The 22258-nt window shown below is 46.4% G+C and overlaps 1 protein-coding gene across 4 annotated transcripts in view; it reads left to right on the top strand.

Annotated features, from left to right (window-relative positions):
* Positions 1 to 22258, top strand: part of TSHZ2 (teashirt zinc finger homeobox 2) — a 177827-nt gene that overhangs the window by 4106 nt on the left and 151463 nt on the right. The window contains exon 2 of one of the 4 annotated variants that reach the window (XM_032350317.1): positions 9646 to 10176. The exons of the other annotated variants lie outside the window; for them this stretch is intronic. The gene's annotated coding sequence lies outside the window, so the exon portion shown is untranslated. Of the gene's footprint in view, positions 1 to 9645; positions 10177 to 22258 lie in introns of those variants that run through there. 4 annotated transcript variants of the gene reach the window in all.

The following is a 22258-nucleotide window of genomic DNA, read 5'->3' as shown; positions in this document are numbered from 1 at the left end:
GCCCCACCGGCCGCTTTCAGATGTTTTCCAGGCTGGGTCCTTCACACACTCCTTTCATCGCCTTTCTTTTTTTTTTTTCTTTTTTTTTTTTTCTTTCTTTTTTGTATTTTGTCCACTTCCTTCTCTCAGCATGATACCCCCTACATGCTAGGGGCCCCCACACACACTCAGGTTGTCCTCCCCCTCGGGCCCCACGGACAGGGACCTGACTTGACTTAAAGCTTCCGCACGTTCGAGTCCAGTTTCCATCACGCGAGGTGACCGATTCGTTCTTTGGGTCACTTCACAGTAAGAGTATCAGCAGTCATTGTAACATATAAGCCCTCACTAGCCCCTAGTGTCAGAGCTTTTGTTTCTAAATAGGAGATTTTTGGATCAAGCCACAAAAGTGTGAGCCGTAGCCGAGTTCCAGGCAGAGGAGGGATACTTCCGTGGTGTGGCTTTGGGTTCACCTCGCGGCCAGGTGGGGGGGGTTGCCAAGTTTGAGGATGGTCAAGAGGAAATAAAGGGTGAAAATCTGGGACTGTCCCCTCACTGAGAAGATCTAAAAGCTTCTGATAAAAGGGGACCCCATCCTATAACTAACGGCTCCTTGGGTCCAAATGAAGACTGTTGTTTTGTTTGCATGTTTTTATCATGATAATTAAAATGTGTTACTAGCAGATTCATCTCTTGCTTTCCAAGCATGATCTGTTCAGCTCACACCATTGAAAGAAAAGCCAAAATTCATCTATTAAATTCTATAAGTGAGCTTGGGGCTTGGCAACATTCTATTTATTTGCTATATAACATTTTATATCGTATGTAACTTGCTATTATACTTTTCTGGTGAAAAAAAAAAAAAAAGGGTGGATATATACAGAATACCCAGCGAGAAGAGAGATGTTTCCAATCCCATAGTGGTAGGTCCAAACCATGGTGAAGAGGACAAATAGGGAATGTTTATTTGTGCTACAATAAAGACCAATTTTCCACCTGTTAGGTCTGTAATCATTCTTTGAAAAAAATTAATATCACTGCCAAAACACTGCGATACGTAAATAGAAAGATGGGAGAAAAAGAAAGCCTTAGTCAAAATCTGAAACATGTATGTCTGTTCAGGAAGCAAAGGTAAACTGGTCATTTGGAAAAACCTACATAAAAGGCACTTAACAAATATGTTAAACACATGGCTAGGGTAGCTCTTTTCTCATCCCTCTGCATGTGTACAAAATAAATATTTCTGATTTGGACCTCCGAGGCCCCACGTTACAGAGCTACCATTATATGAAACCAAAGCTCTGTTCTTAGATAAACACCGTGACGCTGTGCTCATGAAATAGGACTGAGTTTGAGTATTTAAGGAAAAAGAAAGTTTGAGTATTTAAGACTCATTCAGAACTATAGGTGTATACGTGTGTTATGTGTACACAAAAAATGGTGCATGTGCATAGTGTGTTTGTGTTAATACTAAAGACATTACAGTCTGCCTGACTAGCTCCCACATTTGCACGGAGGGGGACTTTCTATTCCTCTGGCCACGCACGGGAAGAATTCCTTCACCCTTGAGGTCCTCCCTTAGGACAGCATCCACACAGTACCTTGTCCACTGCTTAGAATTAAGCAGATAGGTTTTTAACTGATAACAAAATGAGATCACTGTTATCCAGAACTCTAATTTTCGTTGGTATGCATGATAGCGCAAATTATACAAAATGACATGATGTTTTAGAAAGCATGGTCAAGATGTTATGGAAAATTTGGGAGCTTTGCCCTATCTCTGTTCTCTGTGGGACGCAAATTTTGGCCTGAATTTCCTTTCCTTTCTTAGATAGGTCGTAAATCCTGCTAAAGGCTCTGCCAAATATTAAAGGCAACTTTTCATTAAAAATTAATTAGATGATGTTAAATGCGCATCCCTATTTTAGGACAGAAGTAATCTAAAACGATTTCAGTAAGTATCTGCATATACCTTTAAAAACCACACGCTCTCGAATAATAGGAATTAAACAAAGAGCAAATCAATGAGTCTAAAATGCACAAGGACTTGAAATTATAGTCATTATCGTGTAATACAGTATACAAGTTTAAAGCACACCTAGCCTTGAAATTCGGGGCAAAAATGAATTCTAGTCCAATAACTGCCACCTTTGTTTTGGGTGACTTGATAAAAACACACATTCAGGGTGAACAGCATTTAAACTTACCAAATACAATACAGGGTACCCAGTTAAATCTGAATTTCAGATACACAGCAAGTAAGTTTTTAGAATAAGCCGTCCCAAGCGTTGCAGGGGCCATATTTGTACTGAAATAGGTACTCATTGTTTATCTGAGATTCAGATTTTCCTGGGCATTCTGTATTTTTACTCGCTCAGTCTGGCAACCCTAACAATACGGATTCTATGGCATTCTGGAGAAAGCAAAGGGCTGGATTAATTAATGTCTATAAGATACATCACCCTTTCATTCATCCATTAAATAAATATTCCTCCTTCCCTCCCTGCCTCCCTGCCTCCCTGCGTTTCTTTCATCTTACAACAAACATAGGTTTGCTTTGACTACGCACCAGCTTCTGCTCCGCAATGGCTGTGTAATGGTGAACTAGCAGACATGCTGATTATGATAGCCAAATGTGCCAGCCCTGCGGCAAGAGCTTTACAAACATTATTCCACTTGATTCTCACAAAACGGCCCTATAAGGTAGGGGTGGATTCAACCGTGTAACGGGAGGAAAAGGAGGCAGAGAGATTCTGCCTGAATTCCTACAGTCGCATAACCTCGCTCATGCGTTATCACCGATCCAGAAGGCCATCTCTCCAGGCCCCACACCGCGCTGATCCCGGGGAATAAACCGGTGACCAGAATAAGAATCTGCCTTTGAGGCTCGTGGTAGACACGCAGACGGGTGGCCCCGGGGTAAACGCTGAATGGAGGAAGGCCGGGTAGGCATCTGCCCGATCCCCGAGGGAATGATGGTTTCGGGGGCTTGTGATGTTAATGCTTCCTCTGGCTGCCGAGGCTCTCGGGCTCGGGTGCAAATCCTAACTCATCCTCCCTCCCTAAGCCATGGCCCAATTCTCTGTCTGTAAAATGGGGACATGGTGCTCCCCTCTTAGAAAATTTGTGAAAATTAAATAAGCCTGTGTAACTCTTTTCCAAGAAGCCTGGCAACTAGTAGGTTCATGGGAAAAGTTAGTCCTCCACAATGCCTGCGGGTTTCTGCCGTGTTCTTCAGGCTCACTTGAAGTGTGTAGAAGCTGTGGGCTCTCTCCAGATGCCCCCGCGGAACACTCTGCTTGCAGTTTGATCATAATGATAGCAAATGACAGCAAAACTCCCACTTACGGGCGTCTTCCACGGGCCAGGCATGGTGATTCATGCCACTCTGATTTTGCAATGAGCTCTGAGGGCTTCGTGATTTGTCCCTGAGTGTGCAGTCAGGGCACAGAGGGACTCCAGCTTAGGACTGTTCCGCACTCATCACCTTTTTCTGCCTCTTGGCTTCTCTGCCACCTTGCTTGATGGTTTCTAGATGCTCCCATGGCCACATGGACAACAGGGCTATAATCGTGACACATGAGCTAGAGATAGACAAGAGCTCCCCTGAGCTTCTCAGAGGCTCCAGTGGCAAACTGAATATGGAAACTCAGGGGCCTGGGACTGGCCCGCAGCCTAGAGCACAGCATCCTCAATATCCTGACTGTGATGTCCTTGGCCAGTCAGCCAATTAGACATTTACCATATAGCATCCAACCAAGGAATGACCCGAATTCCAGTGAAAATATACACTTAACAGATTTTTTTTTTTTTTTGGATCCTCATCCTGACTCTCAACTCTCATTTAGGGGAAACAAAATGAGAATTCAGAAACAGGGTCAGCTATAAGACTCATGTATTTCCTACACAGCAAGAAACAAATGTGTCGTCTGTTTTAATGTTTCCATTTTATGCAAGCGATCTGGCTTCCGTCCCTCGCGAATCGCCGGTCCCCTTCTCTGTTGCTCTGTGCCCCTCATTGGGAACCTTCGAAATCTCAATCCTGACGTGTATAATTTGGTGCTTTAATATAGAGTAACATTATTTTTCATTTACTCCAATCTGCCATCAGTATCATCTTTTCATTTAACCAGATGCAATTCTTTTTTCTTTCGCTAAATTGAAAATCCATGAGCGACAGGGAGTGCAATGTTTTAATTAGCTCATATTTTTTATATGGATTTATGTCTTTAAAATACATTTGTGTAATTCTTCAGCTAAATTAAAAACGTCTTTCCGCGAAAGTGAGGAGGGGAAAATAAAGAGCTGAATTGTGTCATTAGCTTAGGTAGATACAGATGGAGAGCAGGACCTCACGAGGGGGGGGCGGGGGTTGGGTGGGGACACACAGCAGTTCCTGGAGCATCTGCCCAGCGGATTCTGAACTCGCCCCTTCATTTAAAGAAGTCTTTCTCTATAGAGATTTCACAGCAACGGCTTGAGGAGGGATGTCTTTTTTTGGAAGGCCCCTAGGAAGTAAACAAGCAGCTACCTTCAACGAACTAATTTGAAACCGAACCAGCCGCCAAACAAAACAGGCAGAAAAAAAGAAGAAGAAGAAGGAAGAGGAGGAGGAGGAGGAGGAGGAGGAGGAGTCATAATGATAAACAGTTTCCCCTGCATTTCTCTCTTTGTCTTTTTTTTTTTTAACTATCAAGTTTAAAGCTTTCCACAGTGCCTTTTTTTTTTTTTTTTTTTTTTTACTTTATAGGAGACAAGTGACATTCTGTGGTAAATGGGAGGCAAAGCCATGCAGAACTGAAATCTCTCTAATGCACTGACACTAACTTGCCCTCTATTGTTGGAACCGAGCAGGCTCTCATGATTGTTCATCAAACGGCTCCTAATGCAGTTAAAGCATTCAGCTATAATTTCTCCTTGCATTTATAATTACTGTCATAGACTGCACACCTCGGTGAGCAGATTAAAGCTATAAACTATTTAGCCACGGCTCTAAGACGAGGAACTTGATTTGTCTGGCAGGAATTATTTGTTAGAGAGCTTGACACATCACATAAAAATGACTCAACTTGATGAAGAACAATGCATTTTAGCAAAATGCGGGGATTTTAAATCACTTCTGATGCCACGCCCTGCAGGAACCGCAGGGCGGTGTGTTCCATGATATGTGGGCCACAGAGATCACGTTAGGGGTACCAGAACAGAAGAGGCTGTGATGTGCCGCTGCTGGCTTTCTGGACGCTTCCCCTGAAAAAACAGGAGTTGGTTGGAAATCAGTGCATGTCGTGTCCTCCCATTAAATCCAGTGTAAATGTTACAGGAGGCTCACCAGGCAGGGAAAAGGGGGCTGCCGGGAGCCGAAGGTGCAGTCACCTTTGGGGGCCTTTAGAGAACTTTGTGCTGCTGTCGAGAACACATGTCCCCGGAGTCCAGGAAGCCGGGACTCCGTGGAAAGTGCTGGTGGTTGTTTTTCCTGGAAAGGTCTTTATTTCTTTGGTCTTTTTATTTGTTTTTTTTGTTTTGGTTTGGTTAGGTTTGGTGTGGTTTTTCTTACTTGCTGGAGGTATAGCATATATTTAGGCATGGAGGGTATTTCTTTGGGGTCCTCTTTTAGCGATGCTGTGAAAACTTGAAAAAAAAAATCCATGTCCATGTTGAGGAGCAAGACTGACAGAGACCAGGGAGAGGTGAATGCAGGCCCTTTCTTCCTCTTCCTGCTTGTGTTGCAAACTAGCTGAAATCGTGTAGGGACAGAGCTCCGCCCCGGGTCCGGCTCACCAAGCAGGGGCTTGATGCACCTCACCTCTTGATTCTCCACCTTGATCACCTGCCTCAAAACAATCCCCTTGTGTTTGCTGAAGGCTTAGATCGAGATGTGGGTTGGATTGTGCCATTTTATTTGAAGAAATCGGGAGAGACTATGAGGACAGACTTAATTAAATCAGCTCTGGATGGTTGGAGGGTGGCAGGAGGCATGGAAGTATGGGGGGTGGTTTGGGGTGCCCGAGAAAAGGTGGATATAGCATTAACCTGCATTTCTTTCCCTCTTGGTTCTGCTTTTTTTCTCTCTGCCACCAGCTACCTTGAAAAATCCCACTTGCTACCGTCCAAACGCGCCAGTGGCTATGCCCTGCTTAGGAAGGTCTACACTGGATTCCCAGGGCAGATAGTGGCGGTGATGATGTTGATTAGATGTGGTAAGAAAACAGTGCGTGGCAGCATCTGCTACCGCCACTGTTCTCGCCATGATCGGTCCTGACAGAGAATTAACATTTACTGTGCATTTACGATATCCCGGCTCTTGTACTCTGGTGGTCTATGTGTGTATTACCTCAATCAGTCTTACCCTAAAACTCGGCAAAGAAAGAAGGATAATGCCATTCAGCTTACGGATGAGGAAACCGGTCCTCAGACAGGTGAGGTGCTCCCCGGGCTCACAGAGCTAGCACGGGGTAGACCTGAGATCAGGGCTGGGCAAAGAAATGATTGACCTCAAGCCAGAGTTTTGGCTGAAACTTCTCCTAGCGTTTTTCTGGTATCTCTGGGGTTAAATTCTATCGGGCGCTGCACCAGAGCGTGAGGTGGGAACCCGTCCCCAAGTTACTGGCAGGGGAGAGAAGTGGAGGGGGGCAAAAAAAAAAAAGTTTCAGTATCCCGAAAGGCCAAATCTTTGACATGGACAACTTTCTCCCTCCCGGGCCCTCCAGCAAATTGGCACTTTCACTGTGCCTGGTTTTATCTGGTATTTTGTTCATCTATGGAGAAAAAAAAGATGTTTCAGGTGATGTTATTTTCAATGCTACATTACTTGATTTCACAGTCAAATAATTCTATTTTTGTTCACCAGAGGATTTTGTCATGTTTAATTGTTTATGACTCCCTGCTCCCCCCATATTTGCTGTAGCCTCCACTTCTCCCCATGCCACCTTCCCGTGGATTCTCTGGTGTGCGGTAACCATGGAGATGGGTCCCTATTGGGCAGCATTGGCTCTGGCTGAGAAGTCGGGGGACCAATCAGGACTTTGTCATCCCAGAAATGTAAGAACGGGAAGTGAGAGGACGCTGAGTGGAGGGAAGGCCTGTCACAAAGTCTCAGGAGGCGGGACTTCCTGATGCCCAGAAATCCCACGAGGGACGCATCACGCAGCTAAACTCAGGGGGAGGTACATGGGCTCTGGAGCCACTGAGGCCTGGGCCCTGGGGCCACATCTCCACTTCCTAGCTGAGAGACCAAGGGCAGGTCACGTCACCTCTCTGACCCTCAGCTCCTCTTCTGTCAAGTGGCCGCATGAAGGCTGGCTTCACGTAGTGTTATAAGGATAAAATGGAAGAAAACCTACCAAGGGTCTTCCTGGTACAATATCAGGCACACAGAAATGACCCATTAAAGAGAGCTGCTCTTATCATTGTTAACATACAACAGCCCTAGAATGAAGGGCGGGTTAATGTGTCCGAGGACTTTAATTCTAATAGCAACCGCCACAGTCATAATGTGCTGCGACCAAGTCAGATTTTGTGTCTCAGGAACGTCCATTGGGGAAAGACAAATGTGAAAACATGCATCACACAGTAGACATTACATGTTGGGACAGTGGCCCATGCGAGGACCACAGTGGTGCACGACACAGAAATGGGCTCTGCCCTCAGACCACAGACAGTCCATCATGGAAGAAGGACATGACGCCACCAAGGCTTGCACTGAGCTCAGTGTCATCACAGGGAGAGTACTGAGTGAGCGGGAGCGGGAGGGTTCGAGGGTGTCTGATCCGATCAGCAGAGATCGAGGCTGCGTCAGAATGAGAAAAGGCACTAGCAGGTGGCAAAGGGGGTGGGCACCAGGACGAAAGGAATGGCAAGAGGAAAGCCTCATAAGTGAGGTTGAGCAGGGGGTTCATTCCAGAAAATGGCTGTTGTTCGGTGTGACTGGAGTGTGTTTCAGAGAGAAGATGGCGTAGAGGAGACACTGGTCAGGCAGAGAAGTCGGGGGATACACGTATGATGGCTCCTCTCCAGCCTATAAACTTATCTTTTGAGCCTCACCGAGACAGATGTTCAATACAGGTTTGCTTTATTGAAAGAGTCACACATCATTTCCACAAAGTTGACTGTGGGGCTTGGAAGCGGTGGGGCACCAGCCTCTTCCCGGAAGGTGAACGTGGCATCCACCTCTAAGGTCCAGGAGGCCAGGGGCTGCATCTGATTCACTCCCCATGTACAGACTCTATAAATTTTGGAAGGAAGGGAGGAGGGAAGGATAGTGTCTAGGAGGTGATCATAACTTCCTGGGACATCCCCCATTTCATCCCCCATGAAATAACAGTAACGCCTGTGTCACTCATCAGTCTGGCGGACGGAATAGGTGAAGCAGGTGAGAGCCTTAGCACAGAGCACAGTGCATAATAGAAGCCCCAAAGGAAGGAAATTTCAGGCTCTATGAAGCCCAGCAAAGTACAAGAAATTGAGAAGCATTTCCAGCTCACGGTCCAATGATTTGCCCAGAGGACTAACATTGCCATGAGACCTAAGAAATGCCTTTTTTTGAGGTATGCTCGCCCACGGGAGCAGAGTCAACAGATGCCTTCAGGGGAATGAGTCAAGCCTCCTGCACCAGGAGGAGCAGAGGACTTCATTCAGTCCTTTAATTCACGCTCTTGGAGAAGCGGCCGTGAGCCGGGCTCTGTCGTGAGTGCTGGGCTACACCCCCAGAAGAGAGGAAACCAGATCTTACATTCTAATCAGAGGACACACGTTGATAATAATACGGACAGCTCACATTTGGGAACACAAATAAAAGTAACAATTTCTGAGAAAGTGGGGCTGCCAAGGGATACAGTGTGATGTACGGGGTGATGGCGGCCACCTACTTTAAACAGCGGGGGGAAGAGGGGCAGGGAAGGGAACTAAGGAGGTTGAGAAGGAGTGGTCACGTGACAAATTGAGGGCAGAACATTCCAGGTGGGAAAACAGAAGAGTTTGTACATCTGATTCAGGGAAAGGCCGTGTCAAGGGCTGGGATTGGAGGCATAGGGGCGTGGTTGGGGTGCGGTGGGGACATGAGGCAAGTCAGCGCTTTGTGGAACATCCTGATAACTTTAGGCTTTTTCATTCCAAGCCCAATGAGAAGCCATTGAAGGGGTTTAGGAGGACAAGGCCATGACCTACATTGCCCTTCAGAAGACAACTGTGGTTACAGAGTGTAGAATGGATGAGAGCAGTCAAGGGCAAACGTGAGCCCGTGAGGAGGTGATGAGAAGTACAGGGAGGCAGTGAAGGCAGGGGGCGTGCAGAGGAGCGAGTGGCCTGGGGGGGTTCCAGGCCACTCGGGCCATGCGTGCCTACAAAAGAGAAGGAATATCAAACAGAGAAGTCTTGGGGAGGCACTAGGACAAATTCACCTTCATACTGTGGGGCCTGCCCGGGGTGGGCTTCTAGGTACAACCTCTCTTCCCAAATTTCCCCTGGATGACCCCCAACTCCTAAGTGAGACATTACTGCCTATTTCCTAAGGACAATCCATTTCTTGATAAAAGTAAGCCATAGTCTGTATACTTCTCCAGAAATTATGAAGTACAAACCAAGAGGTCCCTGCTGTGCTTGCCTTCCTATTTTTCAATCCTAATTTAATTCCTCCCTCCATTCTGTAATTCAGCCCCCTTCTCCCCACAGCATCCACCCTAGGTGGTCCTGACTCCAACGGAAGATTTACTGGCAAGACGAAATGGAGGAACACGTTGTTTTTTCAAGATGATTTAATGACCTTTTTGGCATCCCCATGACTGCTGAAATCTTCTGTAATTATTCAGCTTGGCGGCAGAGACTTCTGTTGATCAGAGGAAGGCTGATGTGGATGTCAAATGTCAATAAATTTGCAATCCATAATTGCGATCACTGGATGTTGGAGCAGGCTGGGACATGGCTTGGTCACAAGGCCATGAGTGGTTGAGCCAAAACGAGCATGAAAGGATCTTGGGCGTTAGGTATGCAAAAATCACTATGCTATCTTCTGCTCTTAAACCAGTTCGCTTTCTCTGTCCCTGCCTTGTTTTCTGCCTGTGTCTGTCAATGTCAACAACCCCTGCTCTGGAGATGGGCGTGCTGCCTATCAGACACTTCGGAGTCCTCTGGGTCTGTCTCCACTCGGAGCCAGTGATGCTGTAAACACAGCGACGGGCTCTTCCAGAGAATCTCCATCAGCTTTTTTTTTTTTTTTGGTCTCATTGCTCAGGTCTGTTTGGCCCTTGCTGGAGGTTGAGCATTGATTTTTTTTTTTTCTTTTTCTGCTTTGCTTGTCCTCTGACAGCATGGTTTATGTCGGAAAGGTCTACGTCAGGAATTAGAGAGTGTTCGTAACGATGGGGGATAATACCCTAATATAAATATACCATTTGTGGGCTTGCACTTTGACAAGAGCGAGTGAACTGGAAGATGCTAGAAAAGCTCTGAAGTCATGGAAACATGGGGCAGAGGCATTTGCTTTAATGACTCCTCTAATTCCTCGAGCTCACCTTATCAAGTTGTAACCTCTGAATCTCTAAGTTCCTAGTTCAAAAATGCAGAGTCTCCTCTGTCCTCGTGTTAATTTTTAAATTATATATCATTGTAGAGAGGCCCTTTGTGGTGAATATGATGAGCCATTTTCACATCTGAAATGGGGAATTATAACTGAACATTAGCGATTGCTTATAAATCACTGTGAGCAAAGTGGCATCTGTGACCACAAGGTTCTAGCTGGGGAGAAATGCAGTGCAAGAGAAAAGGGGACCCAGAAAGGAGAAGGTGATTTTCAAGAGAGGCGGTTACAAGCTGATGATCATTCCTCGGGCGCACTGGGCAATCCCCGGGACCCCAAGCGACCTGAGGCGTGTTTTATTCTGAAGCTGGGATTCTGTTCTATGGCTGCCTTTTCTTTTTCTTGGAGCTTTTTTTTTTTCTTTTTTTTTTTAAGTTTCTTGGAGGTTGAGAAGAGGTCCTAAGGCTCCCTAGGAATCAGCAAAAAGGCAGTAGGATGTGTGATTCTAAGGTGGCATATTTGCCAGACGGCCAGAACGTGAGCCAGGCACGGGGTCTGGGAATACGGGTGCTATGTCCGCCCTCGCTGGAGAGCTCTGGAGAGGTATGTGGCTTTGAATCCACGTTGCACTGTTCCCTAGCAGTAAGAGCAAACCCTTCATCTCTCTAAGATGCAGCTTCTTTATCTGTAAAATGGGGGTAACTCTCCTAGCTCAGGGCTCGATAGATAAGATTGCAGGAGACAATCCAGGTCAATACTCTGAGCCAATTGTTCTCAAACTTGAGAATCATCTGGAGGGTTTGTTAAAACGCAGATGGCTGAACCCGTTTCCCAGAGCATCGGATTCGGTAGATCTTGGGTGGAGCCATTTAATTGGAATTTCTAACAAATTCCGTGATGGTAGTGGGGATGCTCGTCCAGGGACCACATTTTGAGATCCACTGCTTTAAGCATAGTACCGGGCACATTGTGATTGCTCTAAAAAAAAAAAAAAGTTTGCTTTTATTAGCTTGAATTCAGTCATTGCACCTGTCTGATGCTCTGTCCTGATGAAGAAGCAGCACGGACCGCAAGGAAGGTCCTAGTTTAATGTACAAAATCAAGTCAGACCAAGAAGGTGAGACCCTCTAGATCTTCCCTTAGAGTGGAGAGAACAGAAGCTGACGAGAAGCAACTAGAGGAGAGATCCAAATTCTAGGAAAGCAGGATATGGTTCAGGGTTTTATAGGACTCCCCTGAGATCACTTAATAACAGGATACACAATATCAGTTCAGTTGTTCCTACTGTATCAGGAGGCGTTTTCCATCTCATGAGCTGATTAGCGGTAAAGGGAATAGGTTCCTCTCCTGACTTTGCTAAATATCTTCCTTAACTCTGAAAGGATGGGATGCAAAATCACTTTGGGAGCAATAGTTAAAACTGATCAGCATGCTAACTCTAAACTGTGTTTATCACAATCTGTTATTTATAATTGACTGCAAACCAAATCAAAACTAATTTAGTAAACCAGGGAGTTTAGTAAACCAGTAAATCAGTTCATCCAAGGATAGAGTTGGTTTCACGCGCAGATGAATCTTGGGTTCAAAAGACACATGTCATGGGAACTTAGTCTTTTCCAGTCATTTGGCTCAGGTTTCCCCTGTTTTGTCTTCATTTTCAGAGGAACAGCTAGATTGCCTAGACCAGCACCAGGGTTCTATGCCACCTAAGAGCTTAGGAGTTCAGTTGAGTGTCTGTTTCTCAAGAGGGTCACCTACGGAGATGCAGTTGAGTTGGCCTGTGCCGTCATAATACTCAAAGTGATGCCTCGGGCTGGGAATACAGGATGCCACCTCTTCAGGCTGGCTCAGACTCACAGTCCTGGAAGCCTTACGTGGGCTCAGCATGTTACAGCTCAGGCTGAGATTGGTATGGCCAGAAGGGTTGTGATATTAGTGGAGATTTGGGGTAGGGGTGGGGAATGACCCTAAATCCAACTCCTCTTGTTCAAGCTTGACCTAGGCCATCTGTTCACTCTCCTAACACCTGCTAATTTTCTGATTCTGCATGACTGAGAGTAGTCCCATTCAAGCCCTGGTGCCCCGGCATAGGATCAGTAGACCCACCTTTTTTTCTCACCCTTCCCACCACTGTCCATGTCACTACTAATTTTTTTCCTGGACCTCCATAATATTTCTATCACTTCACCTGCTCCACCTCTGTGTCTACGGGAGGTGGGTCCGTGGACGCACACCCTATCTCTTGCCAGGACTACCCTGTGTCACTATGCCCAGCCCACGACTACTAGATTGAAAGTCCTAACTCAAAGCTCATGGCATAATAAGAAGAGCTACTGTTTCATGAGTGTTTTTTCTACCTGAGGAACTTCAAATATCAACCTTCTGATCTCTAGATTGACCATTCTCATTACTGAAATCTCACCTCCAACGTCATCTTCTTCAAGGACTCTTCCCTGAAAATCATCAACATTTCTGTGAAGGGTCCAAAAGTAAATGTTTTCTGGGTCAGAGCCTGTCACCACGGCTTATTCTGTCATTGCAGCGTGAAAGCGGTATTGTGGGTTGTGTGAATGAGAGGGTGTGGCTATATTCTAATAAAACTTTATTGATAGACACTGACACTCAAATTTCACATAGTTTTCATGGGTCATAAAAGAGCATTTTTCATTCAAGATTTATTTTTGTTTATTTTTGAGAGAAAGATTGAGAGCATGAACAGAGTGAAAGGCAGAGTGAGAGGGAGAGAGATCATTTCAAGCAGACTCCTTCTGAGGGCAGAGCCCCACACAGGGCTCCGTCCCATGACCCTGAGGTCATGATCGTTGCCGAACTCAAGACTCAGACATTCAACTGACTGAGCCACCCAGGCACCCCCAAAAGCATTCTTCTTTGGACTCTTTCAACCATTTAAAAATATGAACATGATTCTAGTTTGTGGGCCCTACAGAAACAGATGAGGTGCCGGATTTGGCCCATGGGCCATTTTTTGCCAAGCCCTGATCTAAAGCCATCCAGCCTTCTCAAATATCTCTTTCCTATCACCCTGTTTTATTTCCTTTATTAGATTTACATCTATCTCATAGAATGCTATTTACTCGTGCATTTCCTTATGTCTCAGCACTGTGGTAGGCTCCACGAACATAGCAGTGAACCAATGGATGTCTTCCTCCCTTGAAGATCTTATAGAAGGAGAAAGACAAGAAACAAGAAAACAAGTTAATAAATGAGATGGTTTCAGATCCCATGAAGGAAATAAACAAAGTACTTAGGGCCTGGGTAGCAGCAATTTACTTAGGGTGCTTCTAGAAGGCCTCTTTGAGGGATGACATCTGAAACATGAAGGACCAAGGGAGCCAGTCCTGAAATCAGTGAAAAGAGGATTTGAGGCAGGGAAAGCAAGTGCAAAGGCCCTGAGGCAAGTAAAAGCTGGGCGCATTGAGGGAAACTGAAAGAAGATCAGTGTTGCTGGAACTCTATGACCTCAGAGAGAAAGAAGTTTGAGTATTTAGCACAGACTGATGAGTTTAAATTATTCCAAGTTTATTGGGGGGGCTTTAAATAGGGGATACCATGATGTAATTGGCATTTCCAAGGATAATTCTGGCTTCCGTGTGCAGAATGAATCACAGACGTTTATATGTGTGAGCGTGCTTACCAGGAAGCTCCTTGGACATCTCAGATGGACCCTACACATACTAAGCCCCCACGCAAAACTTGTGAAATTAATGCATTAATTAAAACCATTAACACAGCATAACTTTTTCTTGACCCCTTGACAGCAAGGTTCTTTATAGCCAGGTTCCTGAACCAGGTCAATTTATATCATAAAATTCAAAAATTATAGCTTATAACATAAAGTAACCTCCCATTACATAATGTGGCAAAACAAGCAAATTAATACCAGAAGCAATAAATGTCTAGGCACTAATGCAGCTTGAGTATGAAATATGTTCCCATTGCTTTGGGAGTATGGATTCAAAATGAGGATCAGATTACCCGGCGCCATCGTAAAGCAGCACCTGACTTCTAGCCCCACTGGTATGAAGGCGGCGCCCGACTTCTACCCGCCATGGCCTTCTAAAGGGTTTCACGCTATTTCTCATCATTCAGTCAACAGATATTTTTGAGTCTGTACTGTGTACAGGCACAAGGACCCAGAAATGGGCCAGATGGAGAAGGACTCCACCCCTCGCAGAGCTTACGTGTTCGCTGGTGGAGTTGGAGGGAGCCGCAGCCAATAAACTATGGCCGTCGGTACCGTGAGTGCCGTGAGTGCCGAGAGTACAAGGCCAATGGGAGGCAATGGATAGGACGCCCAAGGCTCCTTTAGGTGGGTGGGCAGGGAGGGCCCTTCGGAGGAAGCGACGTTTTTGCTGAGACCTAAAAAGTGAGAAGAAATTGATCACTCACTGAGTCAAGGAAGGAAAACGCCAGGCAGAAAGATCAGCGCTTGCAAAGTTCCTGAGGTGGGAGAGAGCTTGGTGAGTTCTCAGGATTATCTAGCAGAGCGCTCGGCGAACTTGTTTTTATTTCGGGACAGAATAAATACTTGAGGCTTCGTAGGACATGTCATATATGCCGCAGCAACTCGACTCCACCACAAAGGCGGCCACAGATGACCCATAAAGGACCCATAAAGATGACCCATGAGCGCCAATAAAATTGTATTTAAGAAACAGGTGGAGGGCCGGATCTGGCTCGGGGGCTGCAGTTTGCCAGTCCCCGGTCTAATGGGATGGCATCTTGGGCGCAGGCTCCAGAAGCAGACCCTGGTCTGAAGATTACTGGATAAGTCCTTTCTCAGGAATGTGCTCCCAGAGGAAACCAGTCAGAGGAGCCGCAGAAAGCCAGGCAAGGGTGTCATTTCAGGAAAATCCCCGGCCTCACCCTGATCCCCCCGGGAAGCTTGACGGTGTTCACGCTGGCCCCGGAGTTTGACCCCTCTGGAGGCAGGGGCTGGGCTCTGGTCCTCCGACCTCAGTCCGTCAGCGGTGAGGAGCTGTCCCGGGCGGGGCGTCAGCTTGAAGGACCCACTGGCACACGGCCCGTGCAGTCAGAGCCTCCCCAGTCGTCACGGGCCACCCACGGAGGAGAGTTGCACCTGGGTCTGTTAGAAGGAAAACATGCAGAAGGCAAGGGCGAGGCACAAGGGTAAGGGACTCAAAGCGTCACTACAGTGTTCTCTTCCGACGGGCTTCCCTGTGTCCACGTTCTCGCCCCATCTGAGAGTCCCTGCAAGGCCCCCTCATCACAGCTGGCAAATGACGCGAGTCACCTGCCTCAACCCAGGAACGCCCCCTCCCTCCGCAGTGCACACAGCGGCCGGTTAACCACTGCGCGTTTATTCTTTCTAGTCTCCCGCCTGGGAGCGGCGGCTAGGAAGTGCTTGGGGCTCGGTGCCGGCACAGAGCTCTGGTCCAAGCTCCAGCGCTCGTCAGTTGTGCCCCCACAGAGGGCTCCTACCTCTCTGTGGTCCAGTCGGCAAATATGAAGTGAGCATTCTCTCTCTTGGAGCCCCTGTCCTGCCCTCCAGACTCGTCTTATAGTCCAACCTCAGTTTCTTTGTCTCTAAAATGGGAATAGTAATGTTTCACTACAAGTCATCTGTGGTGAAGGTTAAATGAGAAAAAGCTAAGGGAGCTCCTAGCACAATGCACACAGTAGGCGTTCAAACAACGCCCGTTTTCTCTCCTTCACTGGTTTGCCTGGGAAAGCTGTTCATCTGTGTCTCTGATGCCTTCCAAAAACATACTCTGTATTCTTGTGCGGTTTGGGTTACCCACTGAGCTCAGCCCCAGACTTCTGGAAGCCTTTTGCCCTCTTCCCTGGACAGATCTTTCCCAGGACTGACCTGGGCATTGCCTAGTAGCCATAGCGATCTCTCGCACTTGTTCAATCAACAAATATTAATTGAGCATTTATTATGTGCCAGGTACCCCTGAAGCCGCAAAGACACAGACTTCAGCAACAATGAATTCATGTTGAATAAGCACGCTAACAGTGTTCTCTCCCCTTTTCTTTGGGGCAGGCTCTTGCTCCCGGCGCCGTCTCTTCTCCCCAAAACACTAATCTGTCCGTAACCTAGTCAGCCTCCAAACCCCAGAGGCTCTCCCCCACCCCAGCTGAATGCCTCTGAGGATCCAAGGGGCCACAGTGTCACTCAGCCTCATTTGCTGGACCAAATCTGGAGAATCCCTGAGTTCACTGACCCAGGGGATTGTCCCCAGGTGGGAGTAGCAGGGGAGGAAAAATGGTAGCCATTTTTACATTGTTTTGTATAGTATTTATTGATTCAGGAAGCAAAACACAAAATTCTGAATAAAATGACTTGCAAACTGAAAAAAAAAAAAAAAATCTCCAAATCTCCAGAAACAGGTCCCGTCGTGGGTCCCCATTTTGTAGGGGAAAAAACTGAGTGTTATAGAGGTTATCATACAGTTAGGAAGCAGAACAAAAATTTGAATGTATTTTTGACAGACTCCCCTAGCACTGCCAGAACATAAGCACTGTCCCAATCCCCAAAGAAAATAAAAGCTAAGACCTACTGAGTGCACACGGGGTCCAAAGCCTTGTAGACCCTTTATACGCCATGGCCAGCATGCCCAATGAATGGGTCCCTGGGACCACCCCGTTTTGCCAGCAAGGTAGCGAAAGTCCACAAAAGTTAAGTGATTTAACCATCATTACATAGCCTTGACATCGTGGAGCTGAAACCCCAGATTTGTTTGATTCTAGGGCCTGTCGAGCAGCCGTCTACATTTAAAAAAAAAAAAAATTACCCCCCCAAAGGCGGCACCTGGGTGGCTCAGTGGGTTAAAGCCTCTGCCTTCGGCACAGGTCAAGCTCCCAGGGTCCTGGAATCAAGCCCCGCATCGGGCTCTCAGCTCAGCAGGGAGCCTGCTTCCCTTTCTCTCTCTCTCTCTCTCTGCCTGCCTCTCTGCCTACTTGTGATCTCTGTCTGTCAAATAAATAAATAAAATCTTTAAAAAAAAAAATCACCCCCCCGGCCAAAAAGCAGAAATAAAATGATAAGAATGAACATGTACCGTGAGCTTGTTCTATGCCAAATGCTCGGCTTAGCGCTTCTCTTCTTCAGCTTCTTTAAGCTCGACCCCCCCGCGGAGTAGGGGCTAACCTTGTGCCCATTCTACAGATGAAGGAACGGAAAGGTAGCAAGTGTTATGCACTGGGAGCAAAAATGCAATCACGGGTGGGCACACGTCCATGAAATAGCTATGATTCGCCCTGCTCCCACTTCTAAAAGCTTTCCTGCGCAGCGTCCCGTGGCCTGGGATCATGGGGAGCAAAGAGCAGCCGGCGCTCCCCTGCCCCCTAAGAAGTGACGGGGTGAGTGTAGGGTCGTGATGGGTTTGAGGTGCGCAGAGGCAGTGGAGGGAAAGCCAGCGTGCATGCGGCCATCGCCGGGGCTCCGTGGCGTGAGGGGATGCCCAGGGCAGGGCTCCCTCCTTCCCCGTCCGCTCCTTCCTTCCTGCCCCTTCTGACCCGGTGAGGCGCGCAGCTCGGGCGTGTGGAGAATGGAGTGCGTCTGCTCAGAGTCGCTTCCTGGATGCTGGACTGCCATCTCCATCTTAGTCAGGCATGCCCATCTTTTTCAATCTAATGAACTCCAACCATCAGTGCAACTTAAGTTCGGCTGTCTGTTCGTGCATAGTTAATATTAAAAATGTACTAACAGTGTGGCTGAGAAATCAAATTATGCACATAAATATGCTGGCATAGCAGAGGCGGCGGCAGAAGCTGAAGTTAGCAACACTGATGCCAGTTCACATTTGCAAATCTCCCGTCAATCTGTCATTAAACATGTTATCAAATGATGATAAGTGTATGCTTCTTGCTTGCATTGGTGAGCCGATCCTCGATGTTGATGCGCATTAATGGGATAATACGCATTAACATAGTTGTGCTTGGATGAACACAAAACATTTTTTATCTGTCTCAGTTTGTTTCCCCCTGTGGCCCCCAAGGAAGTGTTTTGTGTTATCAAATTGCCAAAAAAAAGGGGGGGCCAAACATATTACTTTTAATTAGCAAACCTTGTTGTTGGTGGGGTTTTTTTTCTCCCCAGCCCCCCACCCCTCTATAATTCCCGTGTGTTGGCAATAAAAGAGAGACGGACAGAGGAAGACAGCGAGAGAGAGAGAGAGAGAGAGAGGGAGAGAGAGAGAGGAGCTCCACTGTCTCCTTTCAGTAAAACGATTAATGTCAGAAACTCAGAAGCTGGTAATTATGCTCTGTCTTAATGCACTGGCCTTTCATCTGGGGCCCTCGCTCTTGACAGGTCTGATCGTTTCAGTTCAGTGATATGAAAGGCAGCAGAGGAAATGATCGTAGACATCCCGGGTCCGTCACGAGAGCCAGCCCTGAAAGGCCGCCCTGGTTCTCTAGCCCGATGCCGCTCAGTGAAGTCAGAGGCGAGCCAGACAGATGGTGGCCCCGGGCATTGCCCAGACTGATGGGTGTCACAGCGCTGAGCGAGGAAGACGTAGCTACAACTGTTTTCCAAACTTGGGGACTGAGAAACGGTGCCAGCCCCCACAACGTGAGAAAAGCTCTATTAAAAAGCCAAGTGATGCCCTTCTTTCCCCGCCGATGACTGGGCACCCACTCAATCACCAAGATAAACACCCCTGTAGACACTGATTGTGTGTAGCCATATTCGGTTCGAAGTCTGTTATCCTCGTGATCCCAGATAGGACCGGATTCCCTTTTGATAAGACTGAAAATACAATGGAGAAATTCTTGAATGACCCCTCAGACCTTTGTGGCTCAGACAGTGGACGAGTTCAACATTTGAGAACGGCACTGGTGCCCACCTTCCTTTGTGAAATGATACTCTGAGACGTCCGGATTCCGTCCTTTCACAAGAGATCTGCCAGCTCACCTTTCCGTGTCTGTCCATTCATTCATTCATTCATTCAACACAGACACGTGCGACACCTACTGTGTGCAGAGAAGACTGTGGACCCAGGGAGCCAAATGGACATGATCCCTGGCCTCATGAAACCTATGGTATTTGGGGGAAACGTATATTTTAAAAAAAAAAAATCACTGCACAATAATTCATTGAGCTCCATGATGAGAAGTGGAGAGGAGGAGTCGGGGTACAACGTGTGTCACTGTTACTTCTGGAGCTCGGCAGAAAGCGTTCTTTGCCATTAATAATGCCAAGAGGTTATTGTGTTTGGCCTTCCTGGATTCCTGTTTACATGTGTTTTAAAATTAACATTGACTTCTTGCCATTTGGTTTGTTCCTAAGTGGGGTGAGCAGCTTATTAATGATTGGAATTATTGTTGCTGTTATGAATGTGCTAATTAAAAGAAAATTCTGTCATGCGACTTGGTGAGGCAAGCACGAACCTTTCCAGTTGGAGACGTCAGGACTGCGAATGTGGAGAGCAGAGTGTGAAATTGTAAAAAAAAGAAAAAGAAAAGAATGAAAAGAAAAGGAAAAAAAAAAAAGAAGAAGAAAAGATGGCGTTCAGGATAAGGGAAAGAGTTCTCAAGACTCCTACCATCTTCTGTTGTCAAACACTTTGTAGGGCATTTCCTCCTCAGGACATCGAGAAAACCCACTTGTTTTTTGAGAAGAGATGTTGCTTTTTATTTTTTTTAAAGATATAATTTATTTATTTGAGAGAGAGAGAGAGAGAAAGCACAAGAGTGGGGAGGGTCAGAGGGAGAAGCAGACTCCCGATTGAGCAGGGAGCCCGATGCGGGACTCGATCCTGGGACTCCAGAATCATGCCCTGAGCCAAACACAGTCGCTTAACTGACTGAGCCACTCAAGTGCCCATGGGATGTTGCTTTTTAATCTTCTATGTCATAGGCTGGAGGGTGCCAGCTCCTCTCCGACCTGAGCCCTGGGGACATCTTGGTTTCCCCAAGTTCATTCAGATATTTAACACGTCTGAACTAACAATCGGGTGCCAGACTCTGGGCTGGACACTGAGGATCCCAATATGAACATGCACCACCCCTCCCTTGAGGGAAGCCTGACATGGGGGACAAGAAGACGCGAATGCACAATTTCACTGCCGGGCCATTAGTGTGGTGATGGGGACCGTGCAGGTGCTCGTCAGAGAGGCACTTAACCTAGTCGTACTAAGAAAAGTTATTTTCTTTCTTGATAAGCATTTATTTCACGTACCCATATACTAAACTTCGTCAGAGACTCATGTGGATATAATAATCGGAAGAACTGATCTATATTGAGAAATTATCTGGCACTTGACCTCCTCCAGTGTAGACCCTGCATTCATCAGAACATGAGCCGGGGTCTGGCTCGCGACGGGAGGCACTTCCGTGTGTGCTGACTGACTTTCCGAGAATTGTAGATCAGATGTTGGAGAGGAAGGGGGACTAGGGAAACAAGTAGCGTGTCGGGAGCACACGCGCCCTCAGACCTGCCACGGATGCAGCAAAATGATACTGAGCCCAGCGCCCCTCACAGAGTGAGCAGCTGTTGCTTATCTGCTGACTATCCCAGAGGAGAAGATGTTACCTAATTGTCTACAAGATGAGTAAACTTGCACTGAAACGGGCAGGGGGCTTGGGAAATATTAAAGGGTCGCTCTGCAAAGGTGATGGTATTTTGGATTCCCTACTCTTCTAAAATTATTTCTGTGTGCTCGTGTCACTTCGACAACAAATAAAACCCACAGTAGCTGATAGGAGACGTCATTTCTTAATCAATATTGTTCTTATCTTACCTAAATTACTCAGCCTGAATGAACCTTTAAAACCTTTCATGACTTTCCGCCATCTTTTTTCCTCCGAGGGTATTCCAAAATGGAAGGTTTTTATATTCCACAAGGAATCTTTCAGATGTTCTCCCCTTATTTGTTGGAACAGTCTGCAGTCTTTTGTGTGGCCACCATAAAACTCCCTCGAGCCATTCCCAGGAGACCGGCCATAGGAAGCCATCGTAAACATGATGTAAACATGATATAAAAAGCTGGCGTTAGGTTTGTAGATTTCTCCCAATGTCAAAAGCAAGTTGCTGGTGAATATGTTTTAGCCTTTCACGGATGTTAAGATTTCTGTTAATAGAAACCTCTTTTCTCACAGCCTACTTTTCCCCAAAATCTTGGATAATGAATAGTCTTGGCATCTCATCAACAGTGATCAAAAGGATCATTTATTTATCCATTTGACGTATTGATTAGGTGCCTACAGTTGTCAGACACTGTAGCAGGTTCTGGGAATTCAGCATTGAACAAAACAAAGATACATTTGTGCTTTCAGGAAGGTGAGACTCTAGTGGGGGAAGACAGATCATACAAAATATGTGTCAGATGCTGATAGGTATTACAAAAAGAGAAGAAAGGCAGTAGGGAGGAAGGAGAGTTTAGATGGGATGTTTAGGGAGGGCTTGGCTGGGAAGGACATCTGCACTGAGACCTGAATGTATTGGAGGAGGCCGTGTGGAAATGTGGGGTGGGAACAAGTTAGTGCCGATACTCATAGAGACTAGAGAAGTTATAAAAGCAATAATTCCATATCCAAGAATCATTGAACGTTGAAATGATCGAAAATGTTGCAGTGAGAAAGACAGACCATTAATTATAATCAAGGACTCAAGAGACGATGAAATCTAAGAATTTTTCTACATCACTATTCCTGGATTATAACTTCTGGTTGCGTCTTCTAGGAATTACACAAGGAATTACAGACTGACCTGAGAGTGATTATTTTTTAATCTTGAGGATTAGTTGCCATTGTGCAAAAATGAGAGAAATTTACTTAAAA

The sequence above is a fragment of the Mustela erminea genome, chromosome 7 (assembly GCF_009829155.1).
Source record: "Mustela erminea isolate mMusErm1 chromosome 7, mMusErm1.Pri, whole genome shotgun sequence".
NCBI lineage: Eukaryota > Metazoa > Chordata > Mammalia > Carnivora > Mustelidae > Mustela > Mustela erminea.
This window is presented reverse-complemented; position numbering and strand designations above follow the sequence as displayed.